The sequence below is a fragment of the Acinonyx jubatus genome, chromosome C1 (assembly GCF_027475565.1).
Source record: "Acinonyx jubatus isolate Ajub_Pintada_27869175 chromosome C1, VMU_Ajub_asm_v1.0, whole genome shotgun sequence".
Taxonomy (NCBI): domain Eukaryota; kingdom Metazoa; phylum Chordata; class Mammalia; order Carnivora; family Felidae; genus Acinonyx; species Acinonyx jubatus.
Genome location: NC_069381.1, coordinates 90,926,275 through 90,942,278, shown reverse-complemented (window position 1 = coordinate 90,942,278; position 16,004 = coordinate 90,926,275). Strand labels below are relative to the sequence as shown.

At 38.7% G+C, this 16,004-nt stretch overlaps 1 pseudogene; it reads left to right on the top strand.

Moving 5' to 3' along the window:
- The first annotated feature begins 274 nt into the window (after positions 1–274).
- LOC106974248 (calcium-binding mitochondrial carrier protein SCaMC-1-like) overlaps positions 275–16,004 on the top strand; it is a 49,566-nt pseudogene continuing 33,836 nt past the window's right edge.

The following is a 16,004-nucleotide window of genomic DNA, read 5'->3' as shown; positions in this document are numbered from 1 at the left end:
ACAATGCAATGAACTCGGTTTTTACATAATCTCTCAACCGTCTACTGCCATTGTCTAGTGCCTCAATTTTAGAAGATCTCAGGCTCGTTTTTGGGAGCCTGTAAAAGAGGCTGAGGAGGGGCAGAAATGTGTGGCGTCCCACAAGACAAAGGAAAAGGGTGTGGTCAGCAGTGTCTGAACAGGACCAGCATTAAATAGGACAAGGATTTGAAAGTGTCCTTCGGCTTCTGTGTGAAGGGAGTTCTGTAGAGGTAGGTGGTGGGGGCTGCGGCGAGGCTGCAAGGCTGCCGGGGGGGGGGGGGGTGTCTAGGAGAAAGCTGGAGGTGAGGAAGAGGGGGCTCCCGGAAGCAACCCCAAGATCCCTGGGAGTGGGCTGGGAGGAGGGAGACTGGAACCAAGCGTGGAGGCCCCTCTGGGAGGGCTGCCCTCTTCAGACGCCCCCAGAAGGAGGGGTGGCGCGGGGGCACGAGATGCTCCCGTCAGAGGCGAGGCGCAGGTCGGAGCACTCACCTGAGGAGCCGCTCAGTTTGCGCTGGGAAACACCCGGAAGCTCTTTCGACGCCGCCAGGGGAACGCGCGCCCTCTCTGCTTCTGCTTAAACTTTCCTGGGCTCCCGGGTCGCTCGTGGGCCCGGGGAAGTCCTGGGTGCAGGTTGCCGCCACGTTTGGTGCCTCAACCTGCAACTTTTGGGGCGTAGCAACCCTCGCGAGGCGCCTGCGCCCGGTTTCCCACGAGGTGGTCCTCCGAACTTGCTCCCAGCGGCGCCCGAGAGCCCAGCGGTGTGGGCGGGCTCGCCCCGGAGGCCCCGTCGAGCTGTTGTCTCCGAGGCCCCACGCAGGCGGGCGTCGTCGAGGCGGCGGCAGGTGGCGCAGCCGGAAGCGGGGGTGGGGGCGGGTCGGGCGGGTCGCCCTCTTCCGGCCGGGAGGAGAGGCGGCCGAACGGCCCCCGCCTTCCCGCCCGGGCCATGCTGCGCTGGCTTCGGGGCTTCGTGCTGCCGGGGGTGGCCTGCCAGAAAGACGAAGATGACTTAAGGGACGAGATGCTTTTCCAAGACCTGGACAGCGACGGGGACGGGTTGGTGGACATCGTCGAGCTCCAGGAGGGGCTGAAAAACGGGCTTATCGTCCGGCCAGAACTCGGAGGAGGTGAGTGACCAAGGGAACGTGGCACCGGGAGTGTGGGAGACGTTGGGCGGAGGTTAAAGTCACACTTGCTCTTTGCAAAACTTCTTTCCAAGAACCACGTTGGAAGGGTGGGATTCTCTTCCGTGAGCGCCCCCTCTCACCCGCAACGCAGAATAACGGAGCCCAGCCCAGCTAAACACGTTCTCGGCCTCCTTACAACAGTCACTTTCCACAATGACCAGAGCCTTCTCCTGGACTTTTTGGGAGATGCTGAGTGGGTGTCTAGTGACTCAACATTTACTGAACCCGCACAGAATTTCAGGGGCTGTGTTAGCCTTTGTGAATTCGTAGAAGAGACTTTCTCCTTTCCCAGGATGTTCACAGCCTAGGTTCACGCTTCAGGGTCTTGCATAAAAGACAAGAGCAGATAGGTCCCCAGAGCTGCTCTCTCTTTGTCTTAAAGTTTATTTATTTTGCGAGGCCGGGGCAGAGAGAGAGGGGGAGAGAGACAATCCCAGCGTTGCGTTGCTTAACCGACTGAACCATCCGGGCGTCCCTCATCTCATTCTTAAATCGACACCAAATGTCTTGGGGGGAAATCAGACCTAGATCCGTGGGTTTACGCTTCAGCTGACTGATTTAGTGCCTTGCCTAGATTAGGGATGTCTTCCTTCTCTGGACCAGTCTTGATTATTTAAATACTGGTTAGGTGAAAGTTTCAAAATACCAAGAGAAAACAATCATGTTTCCCCTCTATTAGTGCTAACCAGTCCTCAGATGATCTCCCCACTTGTTTCAGCTCTCTGGTGAGATGTGTGTTAGAAGTCCAGAATATTCCCATGGGTCAGGAAATTCCTTAAGGGTCTGTGCTCCAGAACCAATTGCTCTGATTTGATTATTATCTCTTTATCTCATACCTCTGTCTTCCTGCTCTGCTTTACTTCCTTCTACTTAGTCCAGAACTCCACGACACTGGACCTCAGCCTATCAAGTATCTCTGGCTCCTGCTTACTTGAGAAGGGATATCAGAGAAGAAACCTGAGAGAGTAGGGTAGGAATCAGAGAAGAATGGTAGGGATATAGGTATATTAGCATGAGTACTGATTTAAGGTATACACTATGTCTTAGAGAATGGTATCTCATTCTCAAAAGGTATCATCTCCAACCTGCCACTTGGAAGAAAACCACTTATTTTCTGTCACTATATCAGGATTGGACAGCAGGATTGGACAGAGGGGGAAGTTGAGCTGTGATAGAATTGCAACAGAAGCTTCAGACAATTCAAAAGGAGCTTTGCATCTGGGGTAGTTCTTTAAGAGTTGTCCTTCCTTGAGGCAAGAGCGCCAGGGCTTTATTACCTACCGCTGTCTCTTATGCCCCCTCCCCTACTTATTGAACATTGGCTGCCTCCAGGGAGTGACTTTAGGCAAGGTGAGTCTTTTCAGCCTAGAGAAGCATGAAGGAGGAGCTCAACTGAGAACTGTCAGTCACCAGTACTCCCAGCTACTGTCAGTCCTGAGAATGTGGGCAATGCACCACAGCATCTACTGCAGAGAAGCATTTGGAAAATAGTGCTGACAGGACAAATTGATTAATTCGATCTGGAGTGTGAGGTAAAGGAAGAATTCAAGAATGATTCCAGGAATTTTGGTTTGAACAACTGGTTGGTTGGTGGTGCCATTTGCTAAGATCAGGCAGAATTGGAGAGTAGTGAAGTGGGGTGAGTGATTATCGAGAGTTCTTGGTTTGGACATTTGAGGTTCCTTAGAGACATCCAGGTGGATATAGCAAGTAGTAGTTTTGTATTTGAGTCTAAATCTCAAGGAGATAATCTAAATCTAAATTTAGATAAATCTAAACCTCAAGGGTTAGAGATGTACATCATCAGCATTGTATCGGTAAAGCTTTTTATTGGGTGAAATCCCCTAGGTAGAGGGGTCTGAGGACTGAGTTGGTCTGAGGACTGAGTTGTGAATCATTGCAACATTTTGAGGTCAGGAAAGAGCCAACATAGGAGACTAAAAGGAAGCAGTTAATGAAGTAGAAGGGAAATCAGAAGAGTAAGGTCTCTTGGGAGCCAATTTGAGTCAAGTATTTCAAGGAGGTAGTTATTATATAGAACTGAGATATCTGCTGAGAGATCTTGTAAGATGAAGACTGAATTTAACTGTGGGGTTTGTCACAATGGAGGGAATTTCTAACCTTGAGTAATTCCATGTATGCATGTACCTTGTTGTTGGTTGTGTCTCTGAGGAAAGTGAGAGGGCTAGGATCCTGAATTGCTCAATACTTTACCACCTTCCTCTGCTAGTGATACATGTTATAGACGTAGAAGGTATACAACACAGATTACACTTGACCTGGGGCTTTGGTCCTAGATCCCCATCTTATTCCCTTCTGTGATGAGGGAAGTTGTGCTGAACTACAGGTGAGTCTTGGTCTTGTTGCCTTGAACACAATCCAGACTAGTGGATCTCAAAACTTGAAAATATAGGCCTATATATTATCTTTTAAAGAAAAACAATTCTTGTACTCCTAAGGATTGAGTTAAATCATTTTTGTCATAGTTACTTAGATATATTTATAAATATAAAGAAAGTATAAAATCATTATGCTTATAGCTCTTATACAACCATAGATCCTAACAGGTATGTAAATTAAAGATTATAAAAACCACCAAAATTCTAATTAATAGCATTTATTTAATGAGATAACTAATAGTGTTTGGGTAAAACTAAATTTCCATTTTCTTATGAATATTCTACTGATAGGTACATTTGTTTGAGTTAAACATTCTGAAATTATCACGTGTTTGCCCAGTTCTCCCCCACTTTCTTTTTTTGTATGAATACTGTGAAAACTGTTATATATATGTGGGCTCTGATGTCACTGGATTTTACTTAACAAAAAATACATTATTGCCTATGAGGTGAACCTCTGTTTTTTGTTTTTTGTTTTTCATTAGCCTTCAACAAAGTGGTATCATTTTGATGCTTGATTACTGGATTACACAGGGACATTGAAATAAATATTAGGCCTTAGTTATAAGGTGGCTGTCTGGTTGCTTATGCTATTTGTCTTCAGATTATCTTTAAAAGGAAAACACAAAATTAGGAAATTCTCACAAAAGATACTCAGACCTGTAGGAGTTTATGGATTTCAGGATAAGAAATACTTACCTAGATTATAGGCAGATTTAAGCTGCCACAGCCCTGTCTCTTTTCCTCTGGACTCCACCCTGTTTCCTACAGGACCTTCTAAGGGCAAGGGTGGGGGACAGGGCCTAGAAAACCGGTTTGGAGTTTACCAAGCAGAAAGAAATGTGCATTTGTTGGAGTTATAATCCTTTTACTCCTCCCAGCAAAACTCCCCTGTTTTAGCACTGGGCCTAATTGTTTTTTATCTATATCAGTGCTCTTATTCTTTGAGGAAGAATAGTAAAGTAGCAGGAAGAAAGGTTTCCTTCTCCCTGAACCCTCTGTCACCTCTGGAACTTTTATTCTGTGGTTAACAACCTTTCTCAGCACTTAAACCTCTTCATAGAGCCTTGCTTCTTACTGAAGCAGCTATCCTCTGAAGAGCCTCCTTGCAGCCCTCTCAGGGCTGAAGTCCCTCCTCTTTCTCCTTTCTAATTACCCGCTTCATTGAGGTCCATGCCATCTACCCTCTGACCCAACCATTTTATTCTTTGCTACTCACTGAACTTCTGTATAAGCCTCTTGGTCACTGAAGACTTACCACCTGCTCATGGTCTCCATCTCTACTGCAGATCTTTATATCATCCTGAGTGACTTCCTCATCCACTTCTGCATATGATCCATACAACATCCAGGCTTCCTACTTCCTTGGCTATATATGTCCAGTGACCTTCACCTCACAACACTTCAGCATCTCACTCTCTGGGCCCCACTTGGGTAAATTTTCCTAATAGGAGTAGAACTCACCTTATAGGGTAGCTGTTAGGATTAAACTGGGTAAGGCTTTATTTTAGCACAGCGAGGACACGTAATTGTCATTTAGCAGATGTTAGCTGTTTTTGCACTAATTTATATCCATAGGGTTGGAGGGTGGTGAAAACAGAGCAAAAAAGATTTCCATTTCTACAGATTTCACTAGGAATGTGGGAGATTCTGAAACACTAGAATGGGAGTATGTCTGGGAGTGTCTGAGAAGGCCCAATGATATGAGCGGCTCTCTCCTAGGCAGTGGTCCTGACTGAGCCCACAGGGCATATACATACACACTGACTTTAATTAAAAATAGGTGAATTGAAAAGTTTACCCACAACTTTGTGAAATGGCATACTTGATATAAAATATTGAATTAGGCTACCTCTTGTTCAGTAATGTTACAAACCATACAGATAAGCCACTGGCTAGTCATTTGACCATTGACAAGGCAAGCAGAAGAGTGACAGAACTATTTATTGCTTATTTACCATGTGTTAAGTACTGCCTTAGGTAGTTTACATTTTCCATTTCATTTTAAACTTGTGTTTTCTCATGTATAAAAAACAAGAGAGTTCTAAGTTTCAAAATTCTGATTCTAGGGACATCTGGGTGGCTCACTGGGTTAAATGTCCGACTCTTGATCTCAGCTCAGGTCTTGATCTCAGGGTCGAGAGTTCAAGCCCTGTGTTTAAAAAAAAAAAGCAAACTTCTGATTCTCATTTGAATTCTCAGGATTTACATAAGTAAATCACCTGGAGAAATGAACCTCATTGACCCTTGGGAAAATGAGCAAACTCTTATTTTTAAAAACAACATATTTCTGCATTTTTATATGCTTTATAAAAATAAAACTGTTGTCCTTCACTGTGAGCTTTCCTTGTGCTACTTCAAAAACTTTCTTCATTTTAGCCTCCAGTTGTTTTGTGACTTACTAGCAAATGTCATGCATAGGAAAGCATATGATTCCTACATTTTTTCTTGAAATTGGCATATGACTTTACATTGATTTTAATGTACAATTAAAATGTATTGAGTGAGCAGGTGTGATTAATGATGGAATGCAAATAAAGTATGGCAAAAAACTTATGCAATAATTGGAATAATTTCTATAAATTTAACTGTAGTAGGAGAAAGTGTCTTTATTGGCAAAAGAGGAAAAATTAGTCTTTGAAGCCAGTTGGTAGAAAATGCTTTGTAATGATTCTGATATAAAAGTGTTTAAAAGGTTCTGAAGGAAAAGAAGTTATTTTCTGATATGTCTACCAATAACCTCAATGCCTATTTGAATTCCGTGCTGTACACACAATATAACATCTTAGGAATACTACAAGTTGGCTTGCTTTCCAAAGGAGCAAAATATATACATCTTGGAGCTTCATTAAACAAACGTTCCAATAAGAAATTGTAAATTGCTTTGGAAGACTTGTCCTGCAAAGGGAATGGAAGAGGAATAAGTGAAATTGGTAGAGAAGGACTAAAAATTTCAGGAAAGTGAATAGATGGAAGAGATTTTTCAATCTTATATAGTATTGTTTTCTTTCAGTATTATAAATATATCAAGCATACATTTATAAAGTATGGAAAAATTTAGGGAGGAACTTTAAAATTTGGCTGTGATATCCTAGGTTTTACTATGAAATTTAAAAATTAGAGAACTTTATAATGATAAATAATGGTAATTTTGCCAATTTATATTCACATTTCTAGATGTTTTAGATTTCTAGTAGGTTTTCCAATATTAAAGTAGAGGAAAAATCTAGTTGAAATGTGTTTTGTTTCACTTAGCAGTGAATAGATGTTATGCCATATGATGATAAGAGAGTATTTCACCTCTTTAAAATTAATGTCAGTATTATATAGATAAGGAATCAAAGAAAGACATAAATTATAACTACCCCCAATCACTTCTTAAAGGTATAAAGACTTAGCTATCCTCTTATGAGAACAAAGCATCATTTTAACAAACTTTCCTGCAATGTAAATGATGTGTGCAGTTTTTTTCCCCTTATATTTTCATCTTCCTTAGAATAAAATTCTAGGTGAGTAATTTCAGGGTCAAAAGGTATGAATAAGGATCTTAATACATACTGCAAAATTATTATGTAGTTAGATTGTACTATTATCTAAGTAGATTGTCTCATTTACTGCCATAAATGAGAGTGCTTGTTTCCTTACATGGTCAGCAACAATAGGTAAGTAAAAAAAAAATTATTTCCAATTCAGTGTGACAACCAGCATGTTAATAACTTAAAATGATAAATTATTTTTATCATGCCATCTGGTCTCAATAGCAGAGGTTAATTTTTACTTGCAATGTTTTTTGACCTGTACTTTTTTTCCCTTTTCTTTTATATGTAATCAGTCTTCTGTTTTTTGGTTTCTTTTGTCTGAGTTTGATTCTAAATAGTTAATGTAATGTCATTAGTAATTTTTAATCTTCTTGTGTCCCTTAGTGATTTGTATCCAATTTCTACCAGCACAGATTGTTAGGTTCAGATATGGGAAATAATATTTAAGCCAACAAACTTGATGTTTAATTTCATTAATAATGCAAATTGAAACAAAAATATAATTTAATATTTCTTTTCTTCCTTTTTCCCTTCTTTTTTTTTAAAGATTTATTTTTTAATTTTAGAGAGAGAGTATGAGCAGGGGGGAGGGGCAGAGGGAGAGAAAGAGAGTCTCAAGGGAGAATCCCAACGTGGGGCCTGATCCCATGACTCTGGGATTACCTGAGCTGAAATCAGTGTTGACTGTTCAACTGACTGAGCCACCCAGGTGCCCTTTCTCTCTCCCTTCTTTTCTTTTTCCCTTCCTTCCTTATCAGTGAGATTGGCAAACATTTGAAAAGTTTGATAGTATTTAGTATTTGTCATAATGTGGGGAAGTAGGCACACTGTAATATTTTTGATGAGAATATAAATTGACATTCCCTTTAAAAAAATATTTATTTATTTTGAGAGAGAGAGCACAGATGACCAGGGGAAGGGCAGAGAGAGAGGGAGAGAGAATCCTAAGCAGACTCTGTGCTGATGACAGTGTAGATCCTGACACAGGGCTCCATCTCACAAACAGTGAGATTATGACCTGAGCAGAAATCAAGAGTCGGACACTTAAACGACTCAGCCACCCAGGTGTCCCTGACATTCCCTTTTAAAAAATTATTTATTTTAGTATAGTTGACATACAATGTTACATTAGTTTCAGGTGTACAACATATGATTTCAACTTCTGTATATGTTATGCTATGCTCACCACAAGTGTAGCTACCATCTATTACCACACAATGCCATTATTACAGTACCATTCACTGTATTCCCTATGCTGTACCTTTTATTCCTGTGACTTATTTATTTCATCACTAGAAGCCTTTATCTTTCACTCTCCTTCACCGATTTTGTCCATCTTCCTACCTCTGTCCCCTCTGGCAACCATCAGTTCTCTGTATTTGTAGGTCTGATTCTGCTTTTTGTTTGTTTGTTTGGTTTCTTAGATTCCACTTATAAGTGGAAATCGAATGGTATTATTCATTCCCTGTCTGACTTATTTCACTTAGCATAATACCCTCTAGGGTCATCCATGTTGTCACAGATGGCATGATCTCATCCTTTTTTATGACAGTAATGTTGATTGTCTATATCTACCACATCTTTACCCATTCATCTGTCAGTGCACACTTGGATTGTTTCTGTATCATGGCTATTGTAAATAATGCTGCAGTAGACATAGGGAGGTGTATATCTTTTCAAATGAGTGTTTTCATTTGGCGGGAGGCAAATACCCAGTAGTTCAGTTATTGGATCATATGGTATGTTCTATTTGTAATTTTTGAGGAAATTCCATACTATTTTCCATAGCATCTGCACCAATTTACATTTCCATCAACAGTGCACAAAAGTTCCTTTTTCTCTACATCCATCCCAACACTTGTTATTTCTGTCTTTTTTGCTTCTATCCATTTTGGCAGGTGTAAGGTGGTATCTCATTGTGGTTTTGATTTGCATTTCCCTGAGGATTAATGATGTTGAGCACCTTTTCATGTGTCTGTTGGCCATCTCTGTGTCTTCTTTGGAAAAATGTCTATTTGGGTCCTCTGCCCATTTTTTAATTATACTATTTGTTTGCTGGTATTGAGTTGTATTAGTTCTATATATATTTTGGATGTTAACACCTTTTTGTATCATTTGCAAGTATCTTCTCCCATTCAGTAGGTTGCCTTTTTGTTTTGTTGATGGTTTCCTTCACTGTGCAAAAAGCTTTTTATTTTGGTGTAGTCCCAATAGTTTATTTTTGGTTTGTTTCCCTTGCCTCTGGAGATAAATCTAGAAAAATATGGCTATTGTAATGTCATAGAAATTGCTGCCTATGTTCTAGGAGTTTTATAGTTTTAGGTCTCACATTTGGATCTTTAACCCATTTTGAGTTTGTTTTTGTGTATAGTGTAAAAAAGTGGTCCATTTTCATTCTTTTGCATGTAGCTGTCCGGTTTTCCCAGGGGGTATTTATTGAAGATAGTGTCTTTTCTCCACTGTACATTCTTGCCCCCTTTTTCATAGATTAATTGACCACATAAGTGTGTGTTTATTTCTGGACTCTCTGTTTTGTTCCATTGATCTATGTGTCTGTTTTTTATGCCAGTACCATACTGTTTTAATGACTACAGCTTTGTAGTATATCTTGAAATCTGGTATTGTGGCACCACCAGCTTTATTTTTTCTCGGGATTGCTTTGACTATTCAGGGTCCTTTGTAGTTCCACAGAAATTTTAGAATTATTTGTTCTAGTTCTGTGAAAAATACTGTTGTTATTTTGGTAGGGATTGCAATGAGTCTGTAGATTACTTTGGGTAGTATGGACATTTTAACAATATTAATTTTTCCAAGAATATTAATATTCCATGGGATATCTTTTCATTTGTGTTGCCTTCAATTTCTTTTGTCATTATTTTATAGTGTTCAGAGTATAGGTCTTTCATCTCCTTAGGTAAGTTTATTCCTAGGTATTTTATTCTTTTTGGTGCAGTTGTAAATGGAATTGTTTTCTTAATTTCTCTTTCTGTTACTTTATTATTGGTGTATAGAAAAACAACCAATTTCTGGGTGTTAATTTTATATCGTGCAACTTTACTGAATTCATTTATTACTTGTAATAGTTTTTTGGTGGAGCTTTTAGAATTTTCTATGTATAGTATCATGTCATCTGACAGTTTAATTTCTAACTTACCAATACGTATGCCTTTTATTTCTTTTTCTTGTCTGATTGCCATGGATCGGACTTTCCAGTAATATATTGAATAAAAGTGGCTTGAGTGGACATCCTTGTCTTGTTCTTGATCTTAGAAGAATAGCTATCAGTTTTTGACATTACTTCCCCTACCCCCCCTTTTTTGACAATCTTAGTTTTTTGACATTCCCTTTTTGGAAGATAATTTGGCGGTGTATAAAATTTAGAAAATCTACATGTCTTTTAATTCAGCAATTCTCTCTCTAGGAATCTATGTTACAAACAATTGTGATTCAAAAATTATAATTTTACAAGATTATTCATTGTAGCATGTCTTGTAAATAGTTAAAACTTGGGACCAACTTAAGTTGAAACTATAAAACTTCTAGGTGAACTTATATTTTTAAGTAGGCCATAGAATGATTAAATAAAATTCACAGAATATGTTTTCTTTATATTATGTCATTTTTAAGCTTTATTCAACAAGTGTTAATTGATTACCCATTGTATGTCAGAAGCTGTTCTATGTGCTTGGGGTGTAGTGATGAACTAGACAAAGTCCTTATTTCTTGGAGCTTATGTTTTAGTAGCAGAGGCAGGCAGTAAAAAGACAAACAAGATAATTTTATGATATTCCCTGACTACATACACCTCTCTGGCCTTGTCTCTTGTTTGCTTCCATTTCTCACTCCCTCTCTCCTTTGCTCATTGTATTACAGTGAGCTGTAATTGCTCCAGCATTGTTGCCATTCTTGCCGTTTCCAGACACATCCTAGGCAGGCTCTCATGAACATTTACATAAAGCTACAGCTCTAGGTTCTGGTGAATTTTGTGTCAGGTACTTTGGTAAGGATGACAGACATCAAGGACCTCAGCTACTTCAATTCATGAGACTCAGCTTTCATAAAAAGGTGTATATCACTCATAGAACACTTAAAATATCAAACGCAGGAAAATCAGTAACTAAGTGACAAAAAGAATACTGCTAAAGAAAAGTTGGTAATAAAAATACTAGGTTAAAATATCAGATTTCACAATTTTAGCAATTTGACTTTGGCTCCAAAAAGTGTGTGCAAATTAGGAATTCTAAGAAAAGACCCCCATGGTCTGCTTCGTGATTACTACCACAAACCAAAAAAATAATTCTGCGTTGCCACAATGTCTTCCCTGCTAATATAAACCACTCTTTCATAGTTCTAAAGAAACTAGATGGTAATTCACATAAAAGGGGTTATAAGATCCTTCTTACTCAAAATAAAATGAAACTAAATATGATGTGTGTCAAGTCAGAAAGAAATCTTATCAAAATGTTGACCAGACAAAGAAACCAGTTACCTTCACTGGCTGCCTCAGAGTGCAGAGCTAGCATGAACAGAGTCCTGGCTGTATCTCTGCATCCCCATAGTGTGAGGGTGGACAAAAAAGCCCTTCAGCTTTCCTGAGGTTTTGTTTCCTCAGGTGTAGGATTGAGGGGAGCAGACTAGGTGGCTTTTAAGAGACCTTTCAACTAAAAGGATCCAGGTCAGTTCAAGATCCCTGTATTTGAGCAGACATTTAGAGTGGCAAAAGAAATAGATTAAAAATGGTGGGTGAAGTATTTTTTGCCTTTTGATCCCATCATTCAGAACTATTTCACATTACAGTTCAAGGAATCTGTGTCAGATACTTTCATCTAATGGCTGGTACTGCTAAAGGGTAAGCAAATAAATGAAGCATCTGACAATGAAATTTTTAATAAAAATATAGAGGTTGTGCCAAGTTTGGTTAGAAAAATGACACACCACCACATCACACCAGCAGTTAGGACTTCCTGCCTCTGAATTTTAAGAGCCATCAACTTGGTCAGGAGACGTGCATTCAAGCCATTCACCAAGATCAAACGAGTGCACATCGATTAAAAATATGCTTCCTGGTGCTTGCTTCAGCAGCACATAAACTAAAATTGGGAAGAATACGTTTCCTGAAATCTTCCCAGGAAGGGAACTTGAAAGAAACTGTTTTTAACAGAAAGGATGCAAGAGAGTTAAGTGCAGGGTAGGATATTTTTTCTTTACAGAACAGAAAAGTGTCCCAAAGAACAGTAGTTTCTCATTTTTTGTGCCGTAAAAAGAATACACATATCACTTCTTCTGGAATCTAACACTGGCTTCATTTTCAAAGAGAATCATTTTATTTTCCTCAAATGCAGCCATAAATTATAAACTTTAAGCATGTGATAGTTACATGATTTCTTCAGTAAGCCTAGGGCTTCCACAAGCTTTTCTGGAGCTTAGAGCCAGAGTAGTCCAGGGAGTCAAAGATTAAAACTTTCTTCACAGCCATACATTCCTTTGATGTTTGGGTTATTGAACACAAACTCACTGGATAACTTGTCTTCAGCATTGTGCATTAAAGTGTTAGCTATGTTTTCTTCCTTTTTCTTCCTTTTCTTTTATTGTTTTATTTCATCTTCATCGTGACTCTTTAATCCTCATCCCCCCACCCATCTCCCCTCTGGTAACCATCAGTTTATTCTCTATAGTTAAGAATCTATTCTTGGTTTGTCTCTCTCTTTTTTCTTTGCTCATTTGTTTTGTTTCTTAAATTCCACATATGAGTGAGATCATATGGTATTTGTCTTTCTCTGACTGACTTATTTTGCTTAGCATTATAGTGTCTGGTTCTATCCATGTTGTTGCAAATGGCAAGATTTCATTCTTTTTTCCCCCCACAAACTAAAGTTATTTTAAATAGCATGTGGGAACGTAAGTTGTTCATTTCATCCTGAGCATGATTGACTGATTGATACTCTGAATGGATACGGAACAGGATATTATTAATTTCCTTGTCTTTCATTGAGCTATGATTTATATTTTCTTGATAAATTTATTTGAAAACTTATTGGATAATTTCATCTTATATTTAAGCATTATTGGAGGTAATAAATCATACTTTGAAAGACACTTAGGGTACTGAAGAACTTGTCTTCACAAGGTGACAAAATTCACTTTTAAGTAGCTTTATCCAGCACAGTGGTGATCCTGAAGAAGAAGGGACTAATCTCTACTCACTCATAAAGGGTTTTTTCCCTTTTTTAAGAAGCTTTTTAAAAATAATTTTAATTGATCATCCAATGTCACGTTTCAAATCACACAAGTGATTGTAACTATAGAAGGATCTCATCTTCTTCATTCTCTAATTCTTGGTTTGCCGGTTTCTATCGTTTTCTTTTGTTTTGCCTTTTTAAGCTTTTATTTAAATTTCAGTTAGTTAACATACAGTGTAATATTAGTTTCAGGTATACAATATAGTGTTTCAACACTTCCTTGTAACACCTGGTGCTTATCCCTACACGAGCACTCCTTAATCCCCATCACCTATTTCACCCATCCCCTTCCCTGGCAACCATTAGTTTGTTCTCTATATTTAAGAGTCTGTTTTTTGGTTCGTCTCTTTTTTTGTTTTGTTTTGTTTTGTTTCTTAAATTCTACATATGAGTGGAATCATCTGGTATTTGTCTTTCTCTGACTGACTTATTTTGCTTAGTCAGACTATTTGACTATTATTAGTCTCTAGCTCTATCCACGTCATTGCAGATGGCAAGATTTCATTCTTTTTTATGGATGAATAATATTCCATTGCAAAAAGTACTACATCTTCCTTATCCATTTTTCTATTGATAGATACTTGAGCTGCTTCCATAGTTTGGCTATAGTAAATAATGCTGCAATAAACACAGGGTTACATGTGTCCCTTTGAATTAGTGTTTGTGTATTCTTTGGGTAAATACCTGGTAGTCTGATTCCTGGATCATAAGATAGTTCTATTTTTAATTTTTTTGAGGAACCTCTATATAATTTTTTTGAGGAGCCTCTATGAGGCTAGTCATTCCTTCTTGTTCTGGCCATGGTACACAGTGGCTGCACCAATTTGCTTTCCTACCAACAGTGCAAGAGAGTTTCTTTTTCACCACATCCTCGCCAACACTTGTTGTTTCTTGTGTTGTTGATTTTAGCCATTCTGACAGGTGTGAGGTGATATCTCCTTGTAGTTCTGATTTGCATTTCCCTGATGATCAGTGATATTGAGCATCTTTTCATGTGTCTATTGGCCATCTGTTATGTCTTTTTTAGAGAAATGTCTGTTCATGTCTTCTGCCCATTTTTAAATTGGATTATTTGTTTTTGTGTATGTGTGTATTTTCTTTTCAGGGAACACTCTGACTCCATGAGGAATTTCCTTTTGTTTTTGTGTGTTCTAAAAGTATAAGAAAGGCCATTACAACCCTTGGTTTGGACATGATGTTCAGGCTTATCTTTAAGAATTTGTTTTATCTTGGGGTGCCTGAGTGGCTCAGTTGGTTAAACGTCCAACTCTTGATTTCGGCTCAGGTCATGATCTTCGGTCATGGGGCCTGCTTAAGATTCTTTCTCTCTCCCTCTGCCCCTCCCCCTGTGTACCTGTGCTCTCTCTCAAAAAAAGAAAAAATTGCTTTATTTCATTTACTGCTGAAGGTGTCAGGGCGAGGGTACCTGGATGTGCTTTCTCTTGCTCACAGCCTGGAAGGTGACCTAGGATAATGAAGCCAACATCCTCCCCATCCTGGCGCCAGGGTTCCTGGTGCTAAAATTCAGTCACCTCAGCCTCTCTCCATGGGCACATGTTGACCAGGATTTACTGCTGAATTGAATTCTTAACATTAGCATTAAGTTTTCTGGCCATGTTATAAACAGTTGCTTACCTTTAAATTATATGCTATAGTCTTCCATTTCTCATCAAGTTCCTTTTATCCCATGTTTTCCTCTTTCTTGGATTTTTTTTTTTCATTTTATTGCAACTGCATCCTCAAGAAGCCTCTCCAGAGTTTAAGGGTAACAAACGGAGTATATCCCAAACTGGGTTTACTTTGATCATATTTGAATGCTAGTTTGGCTAGGTGTCAGCTTTTAGCTTCTGAATCATTTTCCAAGAGAACTTTGAAGATATTGCTCAGGTTTTTTTTTTAAATTAAGGTACAGTTGACACACACAGTGTTATATTAGTTTCAGTGTATAACATAATGATTTGACAAGTGTATAAGTTATGTTATGCTTGCTCAATTGTTAATATTCAGTGTTGCAGATAATTAAGTTTGATGCTAATCATTCCTTCTTTTCTCCTCTCTCTCAGGCCTTCGGGTTTTTCTCTTTACTCAGATATGTCTAGATCATAATACAACTTCTGTTTGAAGACTTTTGTCTTTCTTCTAATCATTTTCTTTCAAACTCTTTATAGAACTTCTAATAAATGAATATTAGATCTCTTGGATCTTTCTCCCAATTCTACTTTTTTTATCCTTTTCACCTCTCTTTTTGCATTGCATTCTAGGAGACCTTCTTGGCTTAGTCTTCAGCTGTTCAGCTATGTGCATTTTGTTAATAAAACATTGCTGAATAATTAATTACTGTAATTTTTTACTTATAAGAACTGTTGGTTTTTGTTTTTCCTAATGGATATAATATTCCCTCAAATCTTATACATATCTCCACTACTGAGGGTTTTTTCGGGAGTAGTTCTTCCATTTACAGACTATGGTGCTTTTTCCATGCTGGTGGTGATTCTTGGTTGTCCGACTTTGTTGATGGGCATTTGGATTGTATCCAGTTTTTAGCTATTGGGAATTATATTGCCATGAATATATGTGCGTAAGTTTTTGTATAGCTGCTTTAATCTCTCTTGGTTAGATGCC